Here is a 25011-nt window from a genome sequence, read left to right on the forward strand (position 1 = left end):
ATTATAATTAGGTGTAATTAGAACTGGGTCTGCAACCTACCTGCAAGTCCATAGCATATGGAAGGGCATGTGGGTTTAGAGATCCCAGTGGTTTTAATTCAATCAGCTGTGCAGGTTGCTTTTAAAATAATATGGTTTCCAAATTCGACTTTGGGATTTAAAAGTACTTCCAAAGTCTAAAGCTACCTTTTTATTACAATTATGTGACCCCTAAGGTCTGGCCTAGGTGCCTATGGGTAGAGTGCCTTGTAATTTGTCAGGAGTGAAATAGAACATTAATTCAAAGAATCAAAATAATAGTTACAATAAATCCAATAACTTCCCCACGTTATATCTATCATAAATATTGCAGGAAAGTAGTTTTAGAACTTGCTTTCCTGAAACTACCGAAAGCAGCCCTGCAGCAGCCTCTTCTAATTGACCATCCTTTGACAGGCTGAGCCAAGCTGCTCCTGATTAAGTGTGAAGTGACCTGAGCAGCAACAAAGAGACAATCTGGTGAGAGGAGATTTGCTGCCTGTAGATGCCAAGACAGGGAGGGTTCTGGGTAGCCAAAGTGGACTTCAAAGGGATTAGCTCAGATAGCCAGGAACCAGGTCCACCCCCACGTCCATCACCCCCAGTCAGATGGGGGACCCTCTACTTCAATAAGGAATGGGCTGGAACCGGAGTGTAGAGAAAAAGTAGCCACACCTGTTGGTTGGGTTAGCCAGACCTGACCTCCCAGAGAGTTTCTCTCTATTTTGATTGGGACGGAGATGTGCATTCTGGGGTGATAATATGCCACAATTTGAAGGAAGTTTCCATCACAGAGGGTGGCCCCTTGTGCCCCATTGGTAAGGGGCACCCCTTCTTTTGCCAGCAATATGGAAAAAATATGGGAGAGCTGCACAGCACCTGAAATCCCTGCTTGAAGACATAAGAAGAAGGACTGCTCTGCGGAACCCTTGGTCTGAACAAGGAGAGGACTACACTCACAAGGAATACACCTGTTGCACACACAAGGCTTCCCCAAAAGAGGACTTTACCTGGCTTACAAGGTTAAGGAGTGACCTTCCTGTTCAGCAACAGGGAAAGAAGTGGTGGAAGTAGTTATCTACATCATCTCTAACAAGGTCAAGTCCAGCTGACCAGCTTCACTCGCACTTTACTGGATTTGGCCAGGTGTACCGTGGGAATGGTAGTCTCAAGCCTCCGAGAGGCAAATCAAAGCTTTTGGGACCTTGGATTTTTTGTGGAGCTTCAAGGACCCTTAAGAGAGCTTCCAGAAGAAGGTCTGGAAGTTTGGAAACTTTGGAACAATTTTGGGAAAAAACTCCATAAGTCCACTGACCGTCAAGCCGGAGATGTCGAACCGTGACTTGGCCTAACTTACAGTTTTGCTCCTCTGAAAGCTCCGGAGCTCTTTAACGACAAAGTCTTCAAGGGGCAGTTTTACACAAGGTGGCCCAAGGGCGCAACAGGCATTTGCGCCCACTTTACGCGCCCCAGGGGGCACTTTTGTATTACAGAAGGGGATCCAGACGCTTCTGTGTTCCCTTCTGTAATGCTGAAAGCAGTGGTGCATAAACAATGCCAGCGCTTCCCCAAGAGGGCGTTCCCTCATTGGTACTGGGGTGTGGCCCCATGCAAGGGAAGGAATCCCTTCCCTTTGTGCCGACACAGTATTAGAGATGCAGGCGCAGAGGTAAAGAAGCCCCCCTGAAACTGTCAGTGCGTCCCCTGATTGCAGCCCTCTGGAGTAGGAATAGGGGATCCTATGGACTCCCCCAGACATTTCCTTGCAGGCAGGTGCAGTCACTCACTGCACCCGCCTACAAGGGGATCTCTAATCTCCTTTAAAAGTGCAAGTGGGTTGCTGCCTGACTGTGAAAACATGGAGCGGCTTCAAATCAGCCACTCCATTTTTCTCCTGAATGTGCTGCCAGCATTCACCAAAATTCAGCACATTTCCTGGACAGCTCTGGGAGCACATTTTGCCACGCTCACCTGGCACAATCCAGGAAAATGTGATGCATACATAATATGGCCTCAGGACTCACCGAGGCTTTGCACTGTGGCAGGCACCATTGTCGAAGTGAAAGCCAGATTGCCAAAAACGACCGCTCAGCGTCGGGAGAAAATGTTTTATGTCAGAAGGTTAAAACTTGACCGGGCCCTACCAAAAATCAGAGCCGACCAGCACTCCATCGCAGTCAGCCTGAAACTTTGGCTTTGTCACTGTCCAGCGCGACCAGATAGCTGCAGTTGGACTTTTAAATTTTAGACACTAGAATGCACTTTTTGTATTCAAACCTTTAAAATTCATATCTCCAGTTCCCTACATTTGATTTTTATCATTTTTGTGTCATATTAAAGATAACAATGTTCTCTATTTTCATAAATTGGTTCTGTATTTTGCGGTATGTCTTACTTATTTGCTGTTTTGGTGATATTAAATGTTTTACCCACCTGTTTCCTAAAATAAGCCTTATTTGTGATTGTAGTGTTATTACTAGCTGTAGGTACCTACCTGCCCCTTCTAAAAGACCACCTTCCAACATGCAGATACAGTGCTAATACAAACAAATGTATTATTCCCTATGACAGAAAAGGAATTTGAGATCCAAAAACATCTTCAGACCTTTATATATATGGCTTGAAACACACTTGTAATAAGTATTACATAGGTGGTACTATTCATAAGGCTAAAAAAAGAGTATTAGAAAACATAAAAGTTATAATCAAGCAGGATAAACAATATCCTGCCACCAGGCATTCTGAATATTTCCAGGGGGTAATAGAATTCTTGTCTTGAGGTGCTTAAAATCACATATATAATTAACAATAAACACTAGGGTCCCAATAGTTTGAATTTTGATGAAGAGCTAGCTTTACCTTTAGACTGAATTCAATCTATTTGTTGCCTTATCTGTGATACTTCATACTTTCATCATTATCTGAAATTTAAAGTTTTTATATAGTTTGTACATTTTCCATAAGACATTTTGAAGTGGCATCCACTTCCTTTTACCTGGCTCAGTTTTATATGCTTTTGCAAGTGACTGTTCCAACGAACATACAATGGGGTCTATTATGTTGCTGTTTGAAAGGGCTCCGAATCGGATTTGGGTTTGCTGAATCCAATTCGGAACCCTTGCTTCTGACCAAATCGTATCCAGTTCTGAACGACTAGTTGTAATGCCCGGTAAGGGCCTTCCGAAAGGCATTCGTATAGTTCAAGCCTTTTGGTGCCAGTCACAGGGTGCAAGGTTTTCCCCAACCACCAATTTTTTCAATGGGAGCCTGTGTTCTCGTTCGGAACACAAGCTCCCATTGAAGTCAATGGGATTCCAACCAGTCGAATCTGGAAGGGTCCAGATGCATCCAAATCACTCAGTCAAACTCCCCCGATCTGAGTCACCCGGAAAATATCTCGAGACCTATTCGGTCGGAACACTTTCCGGACGAGATCGGAATCTGCCTCTAGGTGTATTTGTAAAGTGCACGTTCACCCAAGGGTATCTTGGCACTGAATAACAGATGTTTATTGTAACACAACGCAGTGGAACTCATTTTATTGACCTCAGAGGATGAAAAGTTGAGTGGACCCGCCAGGATGGTCAAACACAGGCCTGTGATTGACATTTGCGTTTGGTGTACTGTAGAAGGAGTGTTTGCATTTAATGTAACTTCCCTTTCTGTTATAAAGAGCGTAAACGGTAGAAGTGCGTCCTAGCGCCGAAATCAGTAAAGCAGGTCAAGAAACATTCGGGAGGGGGTATCAGTAGAACGGTGTCAGCATACCATTCGTAACATCGTTACCAATCCCTCTTCCAGCTTAGAAAAAGGGGTCTGACACAGCCAAGTCAAATCCACATTGCTTTATTCTTCACCAACAAAGCACAATGTCCTTAAAATGCGAAACTTCAGGCAGACGCGTTTCAGCGTTACCGCTTTCTTCAGTGCCAGTTTCAAATTGTAGGCATTTCCACCTGGGTCCTTTTGAATGTTCACGTCATCACTCCCTCACGGTGATGGCATGGCCCCTTCTGTCCTCTTAAGGGTATATTGCCTCCATTTACAAGCGCTGCTCTCCCCTGCTGTTCACCACAATGTGCTGGTTCCAGTCAGGGAGCCCATTCAGTAATTGGCGTACCCGACACACAGTGGTGTCCCAACAACGGTCAGACAGTTCACAGCACATTATGCACAGCAGGGTTTTGTCAATGTAATCCACACGGTGAATTATTGGGAGATGTCTTAACCATCCCTCCCATTGGCAAGCATTATTTCACACAGTGGTGTTAGGCAGCCAGGGGGGGCGCCGCGTTCTGCACTTTTTTGCTACACCAAACTAGTGCTGATCTCAAGCGGTGCACCAAATCGGGAGGGGGTGTCAGTAGAACGGTGTCAGCATACCGTTCGTAACATCGTTACCAATCCCTCTTCCAGCTTAGAAAAAGGGGTTTGACACAGCCAAGTCAAATCCACATTGCTTTATTCTTCACCAACAAAGCGCAATGTCCTTAAAATGCGAAATTTCAGGCAGACACGTTTCAGCATTACTGCTTTCTTCAGTGCCAGTTTCAAATTATAGGTAGTTCCACCTGGGGTCCTTTTGGATGTTCACGTCATCACTCCCTCACTGTGATGGCACGGCCTCTTCTGTCCTCTTAAAGGTATAATGCCTCCATTTATGTGCGCTGCTCTCCCATGCTGTTCAACACAATGCGCTGGTTCCAGTCAGGGAGCCCATTCAGTAATTGACATACCCGACACACAGTGGGTATATATATATATATATATATATATATATATATATATATATATATATTACCTACTGGCGGTTGCCAGTAGGTAGTCATAGTTAGGACCATAGGAAAACGGCAACATTCTATTGGCAATAACTTTGCCGTCGATTGATGAATCTTCTTGAAATTTTCAAAACTTCTGCCCAGCTCAGTTCCGCTCCTTCCTTGATAGTTTGGGGGTGATTTGTCAAGCAGGGGCCGAGAAAAAAGGGGGGGTCCCAAAACGTGTTTTCCTCATGCAATTTCCCTTAGGACTTTAGCCACGGCTATAGCCTGTACGACTGAACGGAATTACACCAAATTTGGCAGAGAGGTAGTCCTCGCTTCCGATTTGCTTATATGGTGTCAATCTGTTCAGTAGTTTCTGAGAAAATGATGGTTAAAGTTATTTATATATCTATGGGGGCGGTGGATCGGCGGATTGTGCGAAGATTGGCATCGTAGCATAAGCGCACCGTCCTGATCACGCGCTCAATGCTAATTGGCTGTCAAGTGGTTGTAAACATTCGAAACCAGTAACTGTTGGCAGCCATTTTATTCCTCGGTATAAGCGAGGCTGAAGAAGTCTGTGAAATATGTGTGCAAAACGTGAAAAGGGGGCAGGGTAGACACACCCTGACCCCCTAGGCCTGCTTAGGGGGTCCCACAAGGACCCCTAGGGCAAAAAAATAAAACCAATTTTTTAAAAAAATAGCGGGCTGCGCCTAGATTCAGCGCGTTTTGCTGCCAATAAAAAAAAACGAAGCTCGGGCTCCTGCGGTTTAAAGGTTATTAGCCCCCAAGGGGCAAATCCTGGGGACATTATTAAAAAATAGTGTGGGGGGTTCCAATCCCCCCCACACTGCCCCAGGGACTGCCACCCCCTGGGGTTCTAAGTTAATATATGAGGGGGCTCACGGGGCCCCTCACGCAGCCCTGGGGATTGCCACTCCCCAGGGCTTGTTAAAAAGGGTGGCCCTAGTCCCGGGGATCATCATCCCCCGGGGCTTCAAAACATTAATTGAGGGGGGGCTATGAGGCCCGCCCAGTCCCGGGGACCACTACACCCGTGGCTTCTTTAATGTGTGGGAGGGGGCCATGTGGTCCCCTCTTGGAGCCAAAGATGGCCCTGGGGACCGCCACCCCCCAGGGCCGGCTCCTGCAGTGTCCCGGGTTGCCCTCCGGTTGCGGTTGCAATGACAGGGCGGGAGCCTCGCGGCTCCCACCCTGTCATTGCAAACTGCTTTTCTATTTGGAAGAGAGAGCATGAAATCTGCTCTCTCTTCCAAATAGGAAAGCAGATTGCTTTTCCTCAGGGGGAGCATCATGCTAGCTGCTCTCCCTGAGGAAAAGCAATGCCGGCTTCCGAAGGGTGCGGGGAGCGGGCTGCGACTATGGGGGCATTAGGGCTCCACCCGCCCGGTCTCCAACGTAGTATATAAGGCCCGGGGGATGGAGTCCCCGGGGATAATAAAAATTACTGATAGGGGCTAACTTTTTTTTTACCGGCGCGGCGCTCAGTGCAGCCTCTGGTGTGCATTCGTTGGATGCACGACTCATAATCTGTAGGGTGCGCGACTCCAAGCCAAAAACAAATAAAAATGTTCAGGTATTCATCAAGGTTATGCGTTTAGATGTTAGGTGGCTCAAAAAAGAGCCCTTGTTTTTATTGCGAGATTTTAGTACCTACAAGAAAGTACCGATGCAGTCTAAAGTTCAAGAGGAAGACTCTGTTCCCTTCATCTGTAAAATGTACACCATCTCTCCTATAGATGCCTTGCATATTGAAACGCAGAATTTTGTGGTATATGGACCCCATTCTATAGTCTCGGAGAAAAGCAGAAACAGATTTATTCACATGTTTCCTAGTTTTCTCAATCTGTGGACAAAATTGATTGGACCAGTTCCATTTCTGCCTTTGGCGTATGTTAGAATAGACAACGGCAGTTTGGGGGAAAAGTGACATCAATTCTCCAAAGGTGTCCTTCATAAACATTTCCAGACCTACTCCAGTCAAAGTGCCTAGTCATTGCCACCACAGTGCACAATTAGGAGGTCAGGGTGTTGGAGATGCAAAAAGGATTTCACCAATGGCATCAATTGGTGCCACTTTAACCCTCTCTGTCCAATCCATTTAATGCCTACATTTGGTCTTTGTGATTTCCTTTGTGTTCTGCATACCTTTGGCTCCAGAAAATATAGCTGTGTCCTACAATCCACACTCTAAGCATCTTGAAAGGAGGTCTAGAAGCACTCAGATGGTCTCTGTAAATGAAATGGCAGTTTAAAAACTAACATTTTTAAAAAATGGTGGATAAGATGTAGTGTTGAAAAAAGAAAAGAAATGATTGGTTGTTTGAGAACATTCTACACAGAAAACTAGGGTGCATGATTCTGTTTTTTAAAAAACGGATTCTTATTGGTTAACAAAAACTGATAGAAAAGAACGTTGCATAAGATAAGCTAGTATATTAAAAAGTCAAGCACACTTTCTGTTTTGATAAGCAATATTGTGTGATGAACGTTTGACCTGTGTGCTTAGTTAAGTGTTCCATGAAGTATTTCTATGGTAACAGGCAGAAGGCAGAATGGGGGTAGGATTGAAATGTATGTCGTTTGGAATGGATTGAAATGTCTAACCAATAGAAATGTGTGTTTGGTTTTGAATTAATGTGGGAAGCAATGTGATTTGATGTGAAGGTGTATATGTGTTCGAAATGAGAGGGAAACTGCCATTCTATGGTTCTGGTGAGAGGTGTTGAAAACAGAGATTCTGAATAAGAAAATCTGCTGTGTGACTGACATACTTCTTATTCTACAAAACAATTGGAAAGGTGAGTTATTAATTTGTGAGGGAATGTATGTGGTGCATTTTGATTTTAATCAGAGTAATGTGTTTGTCCTGCTAAAGTGCAGGGAATATTTTTTTTTCTCTAGTATTTTATTGTGAGTGTGTGTGCATTTAGAAAGCATTCTGAGATAAGCATTTGTTTATTTTATGTGTTTGTACACAGATAACTATGCTGTTCTAATGTTTTGGTAGAATTAGAAATCAGTTATTTTTGATGTATTTGCAAAATGAGTGAAGTTTCTACATTAAAATGCAAAACGTATTCTACACTATGAAATGTGTTTTGGTAAAATAGAAGGGATAGTGTTGTTTGTCTAGAATGACACAGTGAGTCTTCTGTGCATTTAGGAATCACTCTGAGAGAAGCATTTTGGTAGTTCATGTGTTTCCCGACATGTAATTGGTTAAAAACGTATTTTGTAGTCTCACATTTTGGTAGAATTAGAAAATAGTCATTGGTTATGTGTTTCCAAAATGAGTTTAGTATTAATAGGAAAATGCAGTTCTGAAATATATGGAATGCATGCTTGATGTTTTTGCAAACAAATAAGTACATGTAGTCTTGCAGTGATACTACCCCCAGTATGATTTCCTACACTACCCAAACACCACTGTATTAGTGTAAACCCTTAATCTACCTCCAGCCAGACCACCTACACTACCTATTCACCACTTTACTACCCTTAACCTTAAATCTATCCCAGCACAACCTCCTACACTACCCAAATACCACTTTATTTCCTAGAATACTACCCTACTATGACCCCTACACTAAACAAACACCACTTCACTACCTTAAAGCCTAAAACAGTATCCCTAGCATGATCTCCTATGGTACATAAACACTACTGCACTATGCTAGAACACTACCCTAGTATGATTCCCTATACTACCTAATCACCATTTCACTACTCTAAAGCTTAAAGCTATCACAGGAGGACCCCTTACACTACCCAAACACCACTATAGTATCCTACTATTGTATTTATAAGACATATTGTTATTTGTCTAAAATCACACAGCGAGTCTGTTCATTTAGGAATGACTCTGAGAGAAGTATTTTGGTAGTTCATGTGTTTCCCGACATGTAATTGGTTAAACACGTATCGTGTTCTCACATTTTAGTAGAATTAGAAAATAGTCATTGGTTATGTGTTTCCAAAATGAGTTTAGTATTAATAGTAAAATGCAGTTCTGAAATATATGGAATGCATGCTTGATGTTTTTGCAAACAAATAAGTACATGTAGTCTTGCAGTGATACTACCCCCAGTATGATTTCCTACACTACCCAAACACCACTGTACTACTGTGAACCCTTAATCTACCTCCAGCCTGACCACATACACTACCTATTCACCCCTTTACTACCCTTAACCTTAAATCTACCCCAGCACAACCTCCTACACTACCCAAACACATTTACCCTACTACGACCCCCTACACTACACAAACACCACTGCACTACCTTAAAGCCTAAACCACTATCCCTAGCATGATCTACTATGGTACACAAACACCACTGTACTATGCTAGAACACTACCCCAGTATGACTCCCTATACTACCTAATCACTATTTCACTATTCTAAAGCTTAAATCTATCAAAGCAGGGCCCTTTACGCTACCCAAACGCCACTATAGTATCCTACTACTGTATTTATAAGAAATATTGTTATTTGTCTAGAATCACACAGTGAGTGTGTTCATTTAGGAATCACTCTGAGAGAAGTAATTTGGTAGTTCATGTGTTTCCCGACATGTAATTGGTTAAAAACGTATGGTGTTCTCACATTTTAGTAGAATTAGAAAATAGTCATTGGTTATGTGTTTCCAAAATGAGTTTAGTATTTAATAGTAAAATGCAGTTCTGAAATATATGGAATGCATGCTTGATGTTTTTGCAGACAAAAAAGTACATGTAGTCTTGTAGTGACACTACCCCCAGTATGATTTCCTACACTACCCAAACACCACTGCACTACTGTAAACCGTCAACGCCTTACCGTGGCGTTTTTTTTGTGGTGGTGCAGGCGTTCTAAAGGATGGGCGGGGCTCCGTCGGCCGTTGGCCAACAGCAGCACTAGGGAGGTAGTGCTCCCGTTGGCCAATGGCCGAGGGGAGCATGCAAGGGGTTAATCTACCTCCAGCCTTACCATCTACACTACTTATTTACCACTTTACTACCCTAAACCTAAAATCTACCCCAGCACAACCTCCTACACTACCCAAGCACCACTTTATTTCCTAGAACACTACCCTACCATGACCCCCTACACTACACAAACACCATTGCACTACCTTAAAGCCTAAAATGCTATAACAGCATGACCCACTACAATACCCGAATACCATTGTACTACCCTAAACCTTACATCTACACCAGCATGACCCCCTACACTACCAAAACACTACTGCACTACCTTAAAACACTAACACAGCACGACCCTCTATACTACACAAAAAGCAGTGCACTACCCTAAACTCTAAATCTACCCCTAGCATGACCCCCTACACTGCATAAACACCACTGTACTACCCTAAACACTAAAACACTACCCAGCATGACCCCGTACCCTACTCAAACACCATTGCACTACCCTAAACATTAAATATATCCCAGCACAACATCCTACACTACCCAAACACGACTGCACTATCCTAGAACACTACCCCAGCATGACCCCGTACACCACCCAAACACTACTGCACCACCGTAGGATACTACTTCAGCATGACTCAATACACTACACTACCTAAACTCTAAAACACTATCCCTATTATGACCCCATACATTACATAAACACCACTGCACTACCCTAGAACAGTACCCCAACACAACCTCCTACACTACTCAAACACCATTGCACTACCCCAGCATGACCCCCTACACTACACAAACACCCCTGCACTATCTTAAATCCTAAAACACTATCCCTAGCATGACCTCGTACACTAAATAAACACCACTGTACTATCCTAGAACACTGTCCCAGCAGGACCCCCTACACTACACAAAGACCACTGCACTACCCTAAACCCTACATCTACCCCCAGTAGAACCACCTACACTACAGAATCACCAGTGTAGTACCCTAAACTCTAAAACACTACCATAGCACGACCCCCTACACTAATGAAACACTGTTACACTAGCCTAAGCCTTAAATCTACACCAGCACAACATCCTACACTACTGAAATACCACTGCACTACCCTACAACAGTACCTCAGCACGACTCCCTACACTAGAGAAACAACACTGCACTACTGTAAATTCTAAATCTGTACTGTTGCAAAACCATAGTGACTGTTTATGTACCATGACGTAATCTATTTATTAAAGTAAAAGTGAACCAATTATGAATTCACTCAGCGTCTTTCCTTATAGTATTGTGATCATTTAGTAAATATGCATGCACTCATAAAGTGCTTCAGGTTCTAATGTTATGGAGTGCTTCAAACTGCTATGCATTATGTTTGTAGTGCTCTTATCATCTTCACAGTTGTGCTTCAGGCCTACAGTTTTTTAGTCAGAATTTGTATAAAATGTGTTTGAATATTAATAAAAATGTATCATTTTTTAAAGTTATTAATAAAATACTTATTTATGTTTATTTTTTACAGATACTGTTTATCATCGTTAAAATAAAGCTATCATGCCACAGAAAGAAAGAAGAAGAAAAAGTCAGAAAAAGGATACCTACTTGAAAAAAACTCAACCACAAGTGGTGGAAGACCAACATAATGTGGCTAAAAAGAGAAACATTTTTGGTAAGATTACAAAAGACTTCATAAAAAATATTACTAGATTCAGATAAAAATAATTAAAATCTGCAAAGCAGTGAAAATGTTCCAAGCACAAAAAAAGTGCAAAGAATAGGAAATGCAAAAAAGGCAATGTAAAAACAAACTTAAAGTAAAGTAAAAGAAGAGAATATCAATATAAGGAAATCAGCAAAAAAATTATTTTACAACAGAGTTGTCCATGATTTACTGAAACACACAAAGAAATATAGAAAGAGAACACAATTTTATAAAAAGAAGGAGCATATCGAATCCATTGTTGAAAAGGCTTTTGAAGTAAAGAGGAAACTCTTCATTTTAGTATTGAAGAGAATTTGATCACTAGATAAACAAATCCATTTAATGAAGGCCAGAAGTAAGAGGAAAAGAGTAATTAACAGAAGTAATTTTTCTGATATTTTTTTAGGGCAATGGAAACACAGTTCAAGGTCAGAGCCTTTTTTTAATGAAGAGAGTTATTTACAGAGCAATGATTTGTTGCATGCAGTTGACACCAGTGGTCGAGCTTATGAGATTAAAAATGGTTATCCAATTGAGAAAGAGCAAATGGTTCCTGGAAATGCAGAAGAAGTGATAGCTAATGAAGTTCTAGGCAGATGTCCTAAAGCCCAAGTGTACACTTGGGATTGTAGTAGTATTTGTAGTGTACAACAAGAATCTATTGATAAATTACGTAATTTCTTACAAGCAAAAAAAGTAAAAAAAGTAAAAAAAAGTGTTAAACATAAGATAAAGGTGTTGCAAGGACTAGACCCTTGGAGAGTGAGAAAACACACTGGTTTACAAGGTCATTCTCTGGCTTGTCTTTTTAGGAAAGTATGCCAAATTGTTTTTCACCATTTCAAGATGTTGGTAGTACATCATACTCAAATGCGGAAGTTAGTGAGAAGATTGAATTATGCAAAAAGTCCAGCACTAACGTTAAATGAGTTGAACAGTGCTCTTTTACGTGGATCAGTATCAGATGTGAAAAAGGTTTGTGATGATATTGAGTTTTGTTACTTTGGTCCAGAAGAAGAGAGTGAAGAAACTCAGACATTAATAGAAGAAAATGTTGTGAAGAATGTTGAACATAGTTGTACAAAACATTTTGAAAATTAAATTACAAAGTATAAGGTGATTTCAAGTGAAAGGCCACATCTTTCTTGTATTTGTTGTTGCCGAATTCACTACAAAAATCAGACTAAGAGTGTTGATCTGTATTTAAAAAGTTAAAAAGAGAATAATGATAAGTGGTAGGAATTTGCTACTTATTTTTTGGTAGAGAATTGTTTTGATTAGGGTTCTGATCAGCGTATTTGTAAATAGTGTTATAACAAATTAGATGAGAATAGAATGCCTGCTGGAGCTGTGCATAATAATTTAGAGTTAGTTGCTATTCCTCCAGAACTGACAGATCTTAATACCTATGAGTCTATTCTCATTCAATGTGTGCACCCGTTTCAGGCTATTGTTCGTATGGAGCCTAAAACAGGTAAATTGCCTCCTTCAGATTTACAAAGAGGATTAAAAGGAAGAGGTATGTATTTACCGTTTAGATTTGAAGAAAAATATTGAAACTATTGGTGTAGACAGTGTAGAAAGTGAACCACTAGTTATTCTTGTTAATGGTGTGCCGACTAAGAACAAAACAATCTGGCAGAAGTTACTGGATGTTAGGAAAGTGAAAAAAGCAACATTGTATTGGATAAAAAACAATACATACTATAAGAATGTTTATATAGGAGAAGAAGAAATAGTTTTAGCAGAAGATACTGAAACGTCAAGTGGACAAATTGAAAAAGTGAATATGTTAAGATGTGAAAAAATCTATGAACATTACAGTGTGCATCCACTTCATTCAAAAGAAGTGATGGGAAACACTATTGATTTGTTCCAAATGAAAAAAGCAAAAGGAAGTCCCATGAGTGTATGGGAAGAGAGCTTGAAAGCTCGTTGTTTTCCACAGATGTTCCCAACTGGAAAAGGAGGACAATAGGATGAACGTCCTGTGCAGATTCCTGCATCTGAATATCGGACAACAAGATTATATGCAGAAGATACAAGATTTCGACAATGTATCCCTTATATATTTTATTTTTTGTTTGAAAGTGACTTGTCTGGACTTTCATATGAAGTGAAACATATTCTAAAAACTGGAATACATCTGCAAAATGTATCTGCAAAAGATTTTATGGGTAAAGTGCACCAGAGAGATAATCATCTAGAATCTCAGCTCATTAATTTGATGGCATGTCAGCGTGGGACTAATGAATATTGGTACTGTCATCATGGAGAACTGAAATGTATGCTACAGAACTTAGGAACTCCAACATGGTTCCTTATTCTGAGCTGTGCTGAGTATGCTTGGGATGATTTACTCAAATTTCTTCAAGAGGCAAATTCGAATATAAAAAAACATTGAATACAAGACACCTGGAGAATTGTGCTCTTTGGATCCTGTTAATGTATGCAGGTATTGCAATCATAGATTTGAGGCTATGATGTCTTTTATCTGCAATAAAAAAATCCTCCTCTTGGAGAAGTTGTTGATTTCTTTTGGCGAAAGGAGTATCAAGCAAGAGGTGCTCCTCATATACATATGCTGTTATGGATTAAGGACGCTCCCAAATTTGGAACAAATGCAGATGATACTGTTTTGAGTTTTATTGAACAATATGCAACATGTGCTGTACCCAAAAGCACAGAAGAAAACAAATTAAGAGCACAAGTGTTACGATTCCAAAGCCACCAATGTGGAAAATACTGTTGACAAAAGTATAAATCTAAGGACAAGTTCTACACCAAATGTCGTTTTGGATTTCCATGTCCTGTAATATCGAAAGTAAGAGTGAACAGTTTTATGTCACCTTTGCGACATACTATCACAAGAAAGTCTCCAAAAAATACCTACAACTTAAGAAGAAATGAAGAGTCAAAATACATAATTGACTACAACCCAGTTATTTTATCCATGTGGAATGCTAACATGGATATTCAATATGTTGCGGACAATTCCATTGCTGTTGCTCGATATGTAGCATTTTATATTACAAAATCAGAAAAGACAGAATTGAAAGAAATGTGGGAAGAGATTTCTCACGAGAAGACTCTAAGTAAGAAATTATACAGTTTCAGTTTGAAGATGTTATGGCATCGAGAAATCGGAGCATATGAATGCTCAGATTGGTTATCATCTGCAAGTCTATACTCCAAATCTACAAGAATCATTTATGTGACTCTAGATTTTGCAGCAATGCGAAATCGAGTACTGAAATCTGTACAAGAAATTGAATATTTAGCTGCAAAAGATCCAGAAAGTACAGATATTTTGAAAACTGATATGTTGTATACATATTACCCAAACAGAAGTCATCATCTTTAGAACATGTGTCTCTATGAAGTGCTGCAAAACTACACTTTAAAATGGAATACTACAGAGAACATTAATGATGGAAAATCAAGTAATTGGTTCCGAAGGATGTTTGGTGAAACAAACGAAAAGAAATGTAATTAATCACAGGAAGCTGAGTTGTGACACTCCCGATAAAAGGGAATTTTACTATTTAGCTCTTTTACAACTATTCAAACCATGGCGTTCAGAACTGGAATAACTTGGAGATTTCCAGAGCTATGAAGATTCCTTTAATGCTTGTAAAGATAGCATACAATGCAGTGCTTTTGAAAATTATGTGAAAATGTTGAACGATGAAATTGAGCAAGAAGCTACAATTGCAGCTGAGATTGCTAGAGACAGTTCTCAAGACAGTCAAAGTTCTGCTGCGCTGAGTGAAGATCCACTAGGACAACCAATTGTTGAAAACGAAGCAGCAATCACCATGAATGAGGTGGAAACAGCAATGTATCAAGCTCAAGAAGATGTAACAAACTTAGGAAACTTGGAAGAACAACTAAATGTTGAGCAAAAAGAAATATATGAGCAAGTGAGACAACAGATGGACCATGGATTACTTCATGAAAAGAAAGAGTGCTCACGCACGTCATTTCAACCTATCCAAATGTACGTGAGTGGACAAGCTGGAACAGGAAAACATTTCTTAATTAAAGTAATTACAAGTTATCTACAGAAAACAACTGAGTCACATTTGTCTTGTGTTGTCACTGCTCCAACTGGGTTGGCAGCACACAACATTAAAGGAATTACTTTACATCGTTCACTAATGCCACCAGTAGAGCATGAAAACCAATTGGTATACCACAAGCTATCTGGAGAAGCTTGTTGTGAAGTTTCAAGAGTCTTGAAGAAAATTAAACTTCTCATTATTGATGAGGTAAGCATAGTATCAAACTTAATGCTTGCCTTTGTGCATTTAGGAATGCAGCAAATTCTTAAAACAGAGTATGACGTTTTATTTTGGGGAAAACATGTCATAGTTTTTGGAGATCTGCTGCAACTGACTCCTGTAAAAGGACAACCAGTATTTAAAACACTTGCGCATGAAGACACCAGAAAGTCTCTGGGTAGTGTTGGAAACGTGAAAATTTGATCATATTTTGAATACAAAGAACTCATTACAAATATGTGACAGGCAAAAGATGTTGATTATGGAACTATTCTCCAAGATATAAGAATTGGACTATTGACGGATCATGGCAAACAAGCTTTGCAGTCGATTACTTTCAAATTTGTTTCCAAATAAAGAAATAGTTCCTGAGAAATTATACAAGGAAATTGCAGAAAGGAAATCTGTAATCTGCTTAATGCCAACACTGCATGAGTGTTCTATATTCAATGAAAAACTTTTGAAACTGGAAAATGAAGAAATAATAAAAATGGAAGCAATTGATAGACAAAATTGGATTCTTTAGAAAAATCAATATCTAAAACTGCTGGTTTAGAAAATAATCTATGTGCATCGAGAAACTGTCGAGTCATTTTAAGGCGTACTTTGGACGTAGAAAAAGGTTTAGTTAATGAGCAATGGGCAAAGTTGTGGATTTTGTTAATTATCAAAATAAAGATGGTATTGAATTCTTAAAGATTAAATTTGATCAGATGGAAGAAGTGAAACAAATTGGTTGTTGTTCTGTTCTTTTTTTGCTTGTTAAAGATGTATATGTCCGTAGAAAACAGTTTCCATTTTCTCTGGCAAAGGCAGTGACTATTCATAAATCTCAAGGTTTAAGTGTTGACAGTGCTTTGGTGAAAATTGGAAATACTGTGTTTAAAGAAGGTATGGCATACGTTGCTTTGTCGCGAGTCAGAACAATATCTGGTTTGCTTTTAATTGATTTTGATGATACTAAGATTACTGCAGATGCCAACTGTGTCAAAGAGTACAATAAGTTCAGAAGAACTTATGCTCCTAATTGAGGTCAATATCTTGTATTTGAAAAGCGTAGGGCTACTCGAAAAAGTAGGTATGAGAATATCTGTACTGAAGATGTAGAGAAGGGAAAAAAACAAGATAATGATTTGATTACAAGCAAAAAGAAAAAGGACACTGTTGAAGAGATTGTTGGTTTTCAGATTGAAAATAGTTCTGGTGTCAACTGCTATGCTAATGCAGTGGTCAATGTTGTTTTATTTCCTGAAGGTTTGCAATAGCAAATTATGGAGAATCGTGCAAAAAGATGTTGTTCCTTGTTACATTCTGTTCATGAAAAATTGAGAACAGATAAAAGTAAAGTACAAAGCGTTTCTGATGTTCGTGATCTTTTGGATGTGTGTTCTGGTTCTAAACAATTTACACAAAATATCGAACATGATGCTCAGGAGTTTCTAATGTATATGCTTACAGTATTGGAAAATGAAGGTGTAGACATAGAGAATACTTTTTGGCCTTTGTTATAAATGGGAACATCAATGTGAAAACTCTATGTATACATGTAGCACTAATGTAGACACTGAAAGATTTTTATATTTGACATTACCGGACTGTAAATCAGTGTCTTTCAGTAAATTAGTTAAAGCTGCAAACCAAAACATGGAGTGTAGGCAATGCAAATCAGAAATGTTATCAACATTATTTATATAAAGATATGGAAAATATATAATTTTAAAGATGCAACATTGTACAGCTGATGGAAGAAAATTGGACACTTTAATAAAACATTTTGTAGCTACACAACTATCAACATCAGGAAGGACTTTTGTAGCAGTAGCAATCGTTTTCCACGTTGGTCCTTCAATAACAGCTGGACATTACACTGCCTATCTCAAAAGTGAGAAAGGCTGGGGGAGTCTTTGTAATGATGCTGAGTTTGTTTTCAAACAACGCTTTCCTTTGGAATTACAAAATTGCTACTTAATATTTTTAAAGCCAAAGATTTAGGAAGATAATTCAGCCTCTGAGGAATTTAATATTATCATTTCATAGGATTACCATTGGACAATTTACATAAAAATGACTGCAAAAATACAATTTGGCCTCAAGGAAAAGTATTTGTTTGAATTTTGGACTTTTTGCTGCACATTGTCTCGGTGTATAATTTTAACTGGCATCATTTACAGTGTTTATAAATTTACGTTATAACATTTTCTTAGCAGTAATCATTTCATATATGTGTGATTTGTATTGTCTAGTATTTTACTATAGATGGAATAATGTTTTTTTTAAACAATCTAATTGATTGTTTTTTTTTGCCCGCTGTTATGTGATGAGTATGATTGAAATCACTATTTGTAGTGAAATTCAATATATTCTGAGAACAGCAAAAACGGAAAAGAAATTACTTTGTAAAATTTTAAAATGATGTTGTGCTATTAAAAATTTATTATTACATGTTATAACTATTTTTTCTTTTCTTTTACAGATTCTAATTTTAAGATATCAAAATTAACACCATTTAGATTATAAAAAACAAGTGAATAAAATGTGTGCCGTTTTTTACATGTATCACTGTTGAGGTATGTTTTAGTACGTCTTAAAATGCACAATGGACTGTGTTTTCACACAGTTGAAGAAAAGGAAGATGGATGGACTAGATTTGTGCCACCAAATTCCAATGTAGACAAGTATGAAACAGGGGACAGCTTAAGAACACCTGTCTGCAAGATACATAGATTAGTACAGAATAGACTGATATCGTTGTTTTGCAGGTGTTGGTAACTTTAGAATTAAAAGAAATGAAACTCTTTAACTTAAACCACATCACTGAGTGTTTTTGCACGTGTCATATTAGGCCACATCCCTTCCCTTAAGTAATATATAAATATGTCCTATCAGTTCCCTAAAACAATTGACCTAGCCACTAACTCTCTTGTGGAGTGGTGTGGCTCACTGGTTAGAGGCGGCAGACCCGGAAGCAGAGAGTGGCCCGGGACCAGGGTTCAATTCCCGACGTGGCAGGGTCGTGGACCAGGGTCAGCGGACTCGAAAAATCTCGCCTCGGTGCCTACTCTAACCAGGGATCACACTCTGCAACTCTGGGCATTAGCTTGCCTCATCTCTACAACGGCCCCCCACATTTGCCGGGGATGCCTGGTCTCACCTTGGAGACACCCAGTAGGGACCATCTCACAGGGATAGCCAGGATGGGTTCCCCAGCGGTCTACAGCGCCACGACGCCTCAGGGCAGCAGTGCGCTTTACAAGACACATACATTAAATTACATTTCTTATTTATAAGGTGAAGAAAAGCCATTCTGTATACCTTTTATTTTCCATGTAAATATAATCTCAATATAAACAGCACTTTGCATTGAAAAGGTGTTCTAAAGGTTTTGATGTGCGTGTTTGCACAGAAGACTCATAGAACAAGACACATCTCCACATTTATCAGAAATCATAAATCTGGACATGTTTGTTAAAGCTGCACCATCCTCCTATTGGTGTAGCAAAGCACAATGAGGAAAATTGTTTTCACTTTTCCTCATTTTTTCACTTTCAATATATGCTACAATGCTCAACATATTGAAGGAAAAAAATGCCTTTACTGATTGTTTTTGTGCAGGAATGTATCCCTTCCTGCACAAAAACAATCTCCGCATGACAAGGACATCCTTTCACCCTGATGGAAGGGTGCCTGTGTCACCACATGGCTGCAGTTTAAGCAGCTGTGCAAAGTGAAGCACAGACCTGCAACAAATGTATATACATTTGTTGCATCATGTGCTTCGGAAGTACCACAGCATGCTGTAGTTAAACAGTTTACAGTGTCATGCTGCAGCAGTTCCTTATAATTTTGCACTTATGCATTCAGCATACATCACACATTTATTTTTACAGTCAATTATGCACTACACATAAATTCATCTAAACTGTTACACACTAGCATACTAGTTTAGCTCTTTCTTTAACTAGAGTGGTTAGTTCTGAAACAAACTTTTTTCTTTTTGTTGTTTTGTTTTTTTGTGGATTTTTTGAACAATTTTGTATTTTTATTGTTTTTTTTAAAATGGGAAAAATGTGAACTGGGAAAAGAAAACTAAAAACTGGGAGGATAGGAGAAAAGAAAACTAACACTGGTGGTGTTCAACAGCTCGACACACCAGATCTACTGACTGCTCCCCATAAGCAATCAGGCATCCGCATTTTATGCATGACATTCTTAGTTTCCCAAATTGGGGATGGATGTCAGGCTGTGATGTAGAGCTTCTTGGTGTTGCTCCACTGCTACTCGGGACTGCCGATGAATCAGAAGGAGTCTCCCTCAATCTTCTTAACTCCTCCCTGGCATAGTTGATTGGATATTTGATTTGCAAGTGCGTGCGCATGCTTGCAGTTCCACAAGAATATTTCTTTGTGGGGTCTCCCCTTGAAAGCACAGTCTTGCAAATGCGACAGGTGACTTTGGTCACATTTACCTTCTTCAATCCAGGTGGATATGTAAAAAAAGTCCATAAAATACTGCTCTACCTTTCTTTTGCTGAAGCTTCAGCAACAAATTCTTGCTCTGAAGAGTGTTCTGAATCAGAAGAAGCAGGTTGATGGGCCGCCATAGTTGAATGAAGTGTATATCTTCTTCAACAAGAAAGAAACAGAAGATCTTCTGAGGAGCTCTTTCCCTAGGAAAGGTTCTGAGAAGAGTGATTGAAATGGGTGTGGTCCGTTGATAGTTTCAATAGGAAGTGTGATGAACCAAACAAATCTCTTTTTTTGAAATCACATGGGGTGCACGTAGGATGCGCGCAGGATGTGCACACTCAGCACGCACCCTGCTCGCACTCAGCGCGACTTCACGAAATTGCATTAAAAAGTTATGTACTTTTTAAGAAAGTTAAACAATATTCAGATAATTTCTTGTCTTAATATTTATATTAAATATATATGAATAAGTTTTTCAACTTCAAAAAAATTGCGGGAGTGGCGCACCCACCGTGTCACGCGCTACCGTGCGTCCGTCACGTTGCGTAATACGTGCATCTTTCGTATGGGCCAGAAGTCGCGCATAAGTCATGTAGCATCCGCGTTGGAAAAGTCGTATCCGTCGCACACCCTTCGCGATTCCTAGACAGCGACCCTAAAATGGCAGACAATTTTCGCGGAGTAAACGAGCAAGGTGGTCGTAGGGGGCGCGACTCCAAAATAAAAGGAAAAGTATATTATGAACAATATAAAATAATGAAAACAATATTTTATGTAAAAAATATTTAATAAAAAAATGTGTAATGTAATTTAATAAATAACAAGATTCAAAAAATGTAGTTCGGAAATATAAAAGTATTTAAAAATTATCATTTAAAAAACCTTTGAAATTCACTAAAAAAACAGGTTTTGCATATGTTATAGTTAGGAATTAGCATTTAAAAAACCTTAGAAATTCACTGAAAAAAACATAGGTTTTAGGGGTGTTATAGTTAGCTAGACATTTCACTCGTATAAAACCATTGAAATTGCCCCGTTATAGTTAGTTGTACTAACTATAACTCACGCACCCACAATCCACTGCTGATGATGTCACATATTACATCATTCATGACATGGTCAGTGACATCACTGATGACATCTCAAATGACATCACTGATGACATCACTGTTGACATCTTCCATGTGACAATCAGATACACCTCATCAAACACTAGTATAACCTTTCATCACTCACTGTAAAATACAGAGTACTATATTTGAATCCATTGACACACCATTACAAGTTTCTAAAAACACCCCATGCAGCCCTGGGGACTGCCACTTCCCTGGGGCTATGTTAAAGATGAGAGGGTGACCACGCCCCCCCCCCCCTTTCCTGGAGCCATAAATGGCCCTGTGGGCCGCTCCAGCAATGTCCATGAGTAGAAAGTCACTGAAAAAAACAAAAGTTACAAGGACATTATAATTAGCAAATAGAAATTTCAAAAACCTAAAATATTCACACAAAAACACAGGTTACGGGGACATTATAGTAAGGCTCAGATTTCACTCATACAAAACCAGTGAAATTCAGCAGTTATTCTTACCTGCACTAACTATAACTTACACCCTGCAATGCACTACTTATGACCTCACATATTTTACCACTCATGACATGGTCACTGACATCACTGATGACATCAATGAAGACATCATCTAGTGATGCGGAGTGTTTTCCAAACGTTTATGGGTATTACAAATATATACTAAGGTAACACATAAGTTAAATTAGGATAGCTTGTGTACTACTACTGAGTGATTCAATTTTTACACATAATAGATGTTAGTGCCTGTGTAACTGTGTGTATCCATGTGTGAGTGGGTGCCTGTGTGGCTGTATGCATGAATGACTGGCTGTATGGGTGAATAAGTAGATCTATGAGTAGATGTTTGGGTGTGTAAGTGGCTGTGTGAGTGCCTATGTTGGTGAGTGATTGGGTATGTAAGTGATGTATGGATGAGTGAGTGGGCATGTGAAAGACTATATAGGTAAATGAGTGGGCCTGTGAGTGGCTGTATGGGCGAGTGAGTGGGTGCATCAGTGGCTGTATGAGTAAGTGAGTGGCTGTATAGTTATGTGAGTGGCTGAGTGAGTGGGTATGTAAGCAGCGTATAGATGAGTGAGTATTTAAGAGACTATACGTGAATGAGTGGGTGTGTGGATGGCTGTATGGGTGAGTGAGTGTATGAGTGGTATAAGGGTAAGTGAGTGGGTGTGTGAGTGGCTGTATGGATAAGTGATTATGTGAGAGGCAGTATGTGTAGCTATGTGTTTATTTCAGTGACTGTTTAGTATGTGTTATTATTTGTTTGAGTAAGTGAGTGTATGTATGAGGATCTGTCTGGGTGAGTGGGTGGCTGTATGGGTGAGTGAGGGGTTGTAACCAGCTGTGTGGGTTGGTGACTTAGTGTGTGAGTGGTTATTTGGGTGTTTGAGTAGGTATGAGAATGTCTATATATTTCTGTAGGACTGGGTATATGAGTAGCTGTTTTCGTATATGAGTGGGTATATGAGTGCATGTATGGATGAGCCAGATGCTCTGTCAGTGGCTACATAGAAGAATACATATGGGTATGGGTAGCTGTTTTGGTGAGTGTGTGGTTGTTTGAGTGGCTCTATGGGTATATAAGTGGGTGTGTGAGTAGTTGTTTGGGTGAGTAAGTGGTTGTATGTGTGGAGGTTTGAGTGAATAAATGGGTGGGTGAGTGAATCTATGCATAAGTGAGAGGGTATGTGAGTAGTTATATGAGTCTGTGAATGGATATGTGAGTGAGTGTATAGGTGAGTGAGTGGGTGTGTGAGTGGTTATATTGATGTCATCAGTGATATCATTTGAGATATTATCAGTGATCTCACTGACCATGTTATGAGTGATGAAATGTGTGAGGTGCTAAGCAATGTATTGCAGGGGCGTAAGTTATAGTTCGCTCAGATAACTATAATGTCTGGATTTCACTGGTTTTGTTTTTGTACGAGTTAAATATTAGGCTAACTATATCATCCTTGTAACCTTTGCTTTTTTCAGTGAATTTCTAAGGTTTTTTAAAAATATTTTTTACATTTATTTCCTAACTATAATGTCCCTGTGACCTTTGTTTTTTAAGTGAATTTCCAAGTGTTTTTAAATGTTATTTCTAAACTTTACTGAACCCTGTAACCTTTGGACGTTTTACTGGATCTCTAAGTTATTTTTAGTTTTATTTCCTAACTCTAACCAGTAACCTTTGAGAGTGGGTGTGTGAGTGGCTGTATAGTTTGGTGAGTGGGTTTGTGAGTGGCTGTATGATCTGTTAGTGGGGGTATGTGTGACTATATTGGTCAGTGAGTGGGTGTGTGAGTGATTTTCTGGGTGTGTGGTTGGGTGTGTGACTGGCTGTATCAGTCGGTGAGGGAGTCTGTTCATGACTGTTTGGGTCTGTGAGTAGAGGTGAGAGTGCCAGAATGGGTGTATGAATGGGTGTTTAAGTGTCTGCATCAGTAGCTGTGTGAGTGACTGTGCCAGAATAGAACTTCACCTGCCTCTTTATCCAGCAAGAGTCCACAGCTTTGTACAACATGTCTACCGAACTGGAGTACTGTCTACTGGTAAATTAGTAACCGTGAGCGGAGAGCTCCACTCCGCCTGTGGAGTGTATGGAGTTTTGCCTACTCTGTGTTCCACGGAGAACATGGATTAGGCACAACTCGGCACACTCCTCGGCGGAGCAGAGTTGCCAGCCCCCGCCTCCAACCCCCCCAGGAAGATTTAAATTAAATATACTTTAAAAGTAAAAAAAAGGGAAAACAATAAACACTTACCTTGACTGTGGCGTCCCCGCTCTGCCGTCCTCCTCTTCCTCGGTTTCACGATGATCTGTGCATGCGCCCACGAATGCACATTCCTTGTGAGAAATGCACATATCATTGTGAAACCGAGGAAGAGGAGGACGGCAGCCCGGGGATGCCGCAGTCAAGGTAAGTATTTATTTTTTAACTTTAATGTATATTTAATGTAATTCTTCCTGGAAGTTGGAGGCAGGCAGTGGAGAGGAGCGGAGCAGAGTTTCCACCGAGTTGATCCCGAACTTTTTCCAGAAATATGTGATAACATGAATTCGTCTATAGAGAATACAATGAGACTACAAAGAGGTAAATCTCTACCAAACAATGGTACTTTCTCTTAAATATATGAAGCAAGTGCTTGTTTGGTGGAGATGTCCTGATTTTCTTGGGTGTCAAGAATGAGGCATCAGTCTCTGAGTGGATCTGTGAGTGGGTGTGTGAGTGTCTGAGTGAGTCTGTAAGTGGGAGTATGAGTCTCTGAGTGGGACTGTGCGTGGGGGTAAGAGTCTCCTAGGGGATCTTTGAGTGGGTGCATTAGTCTCTGAGTGGGTTTGTGAGTGGCTGCATGAGTCTTCGAGTGGGTCTGTGAGTGGGTGTGTGAGTGTCTGAGTGGGTCTGTGAGTGAATGCATGAGCCTCTGAGTGGGTATGTGAATGGGGACATGAGTGTCTCAGTGAGTCTATGAGTGGGTATGTCTCTCAGTGGGTCTGTGAGTAGCTGTGTGAATGTCTGAGTGGGTCTCTCAGTGGATGAATGTATGTCTGAGTGGGTCTATGAGGGAGTATTTTTAATTTACATTTTTCAGCGATATTTGCGAACTCGTTGCAACATTATATGGAGGGTCGCAATATGTTTGTGAATATTGCAAGAGGGGAAAAATGTTTTGCGACATTCCAAACACATAAGGTGTCACTCAAACACCCCTATATTCCAGCCATGGGGTCAGGGTACCTCTACTCTGACCCCTATA

The sequence above is a fragment of the Lissotriton vulgaris genome, chromosome 1_1 (assembly GCF_964263255.1).
Source record: "Lissotriton vulgaris chromosome 1_1, aLisVul1.2, whole genome shotgun sequence".
Taxonomy (NCBI): Eukaryota; Metazoa; Chordata; class Amphibia; order Caudata; family Salamandridae; genus Lissotriton; species Lissotriton vulgaris.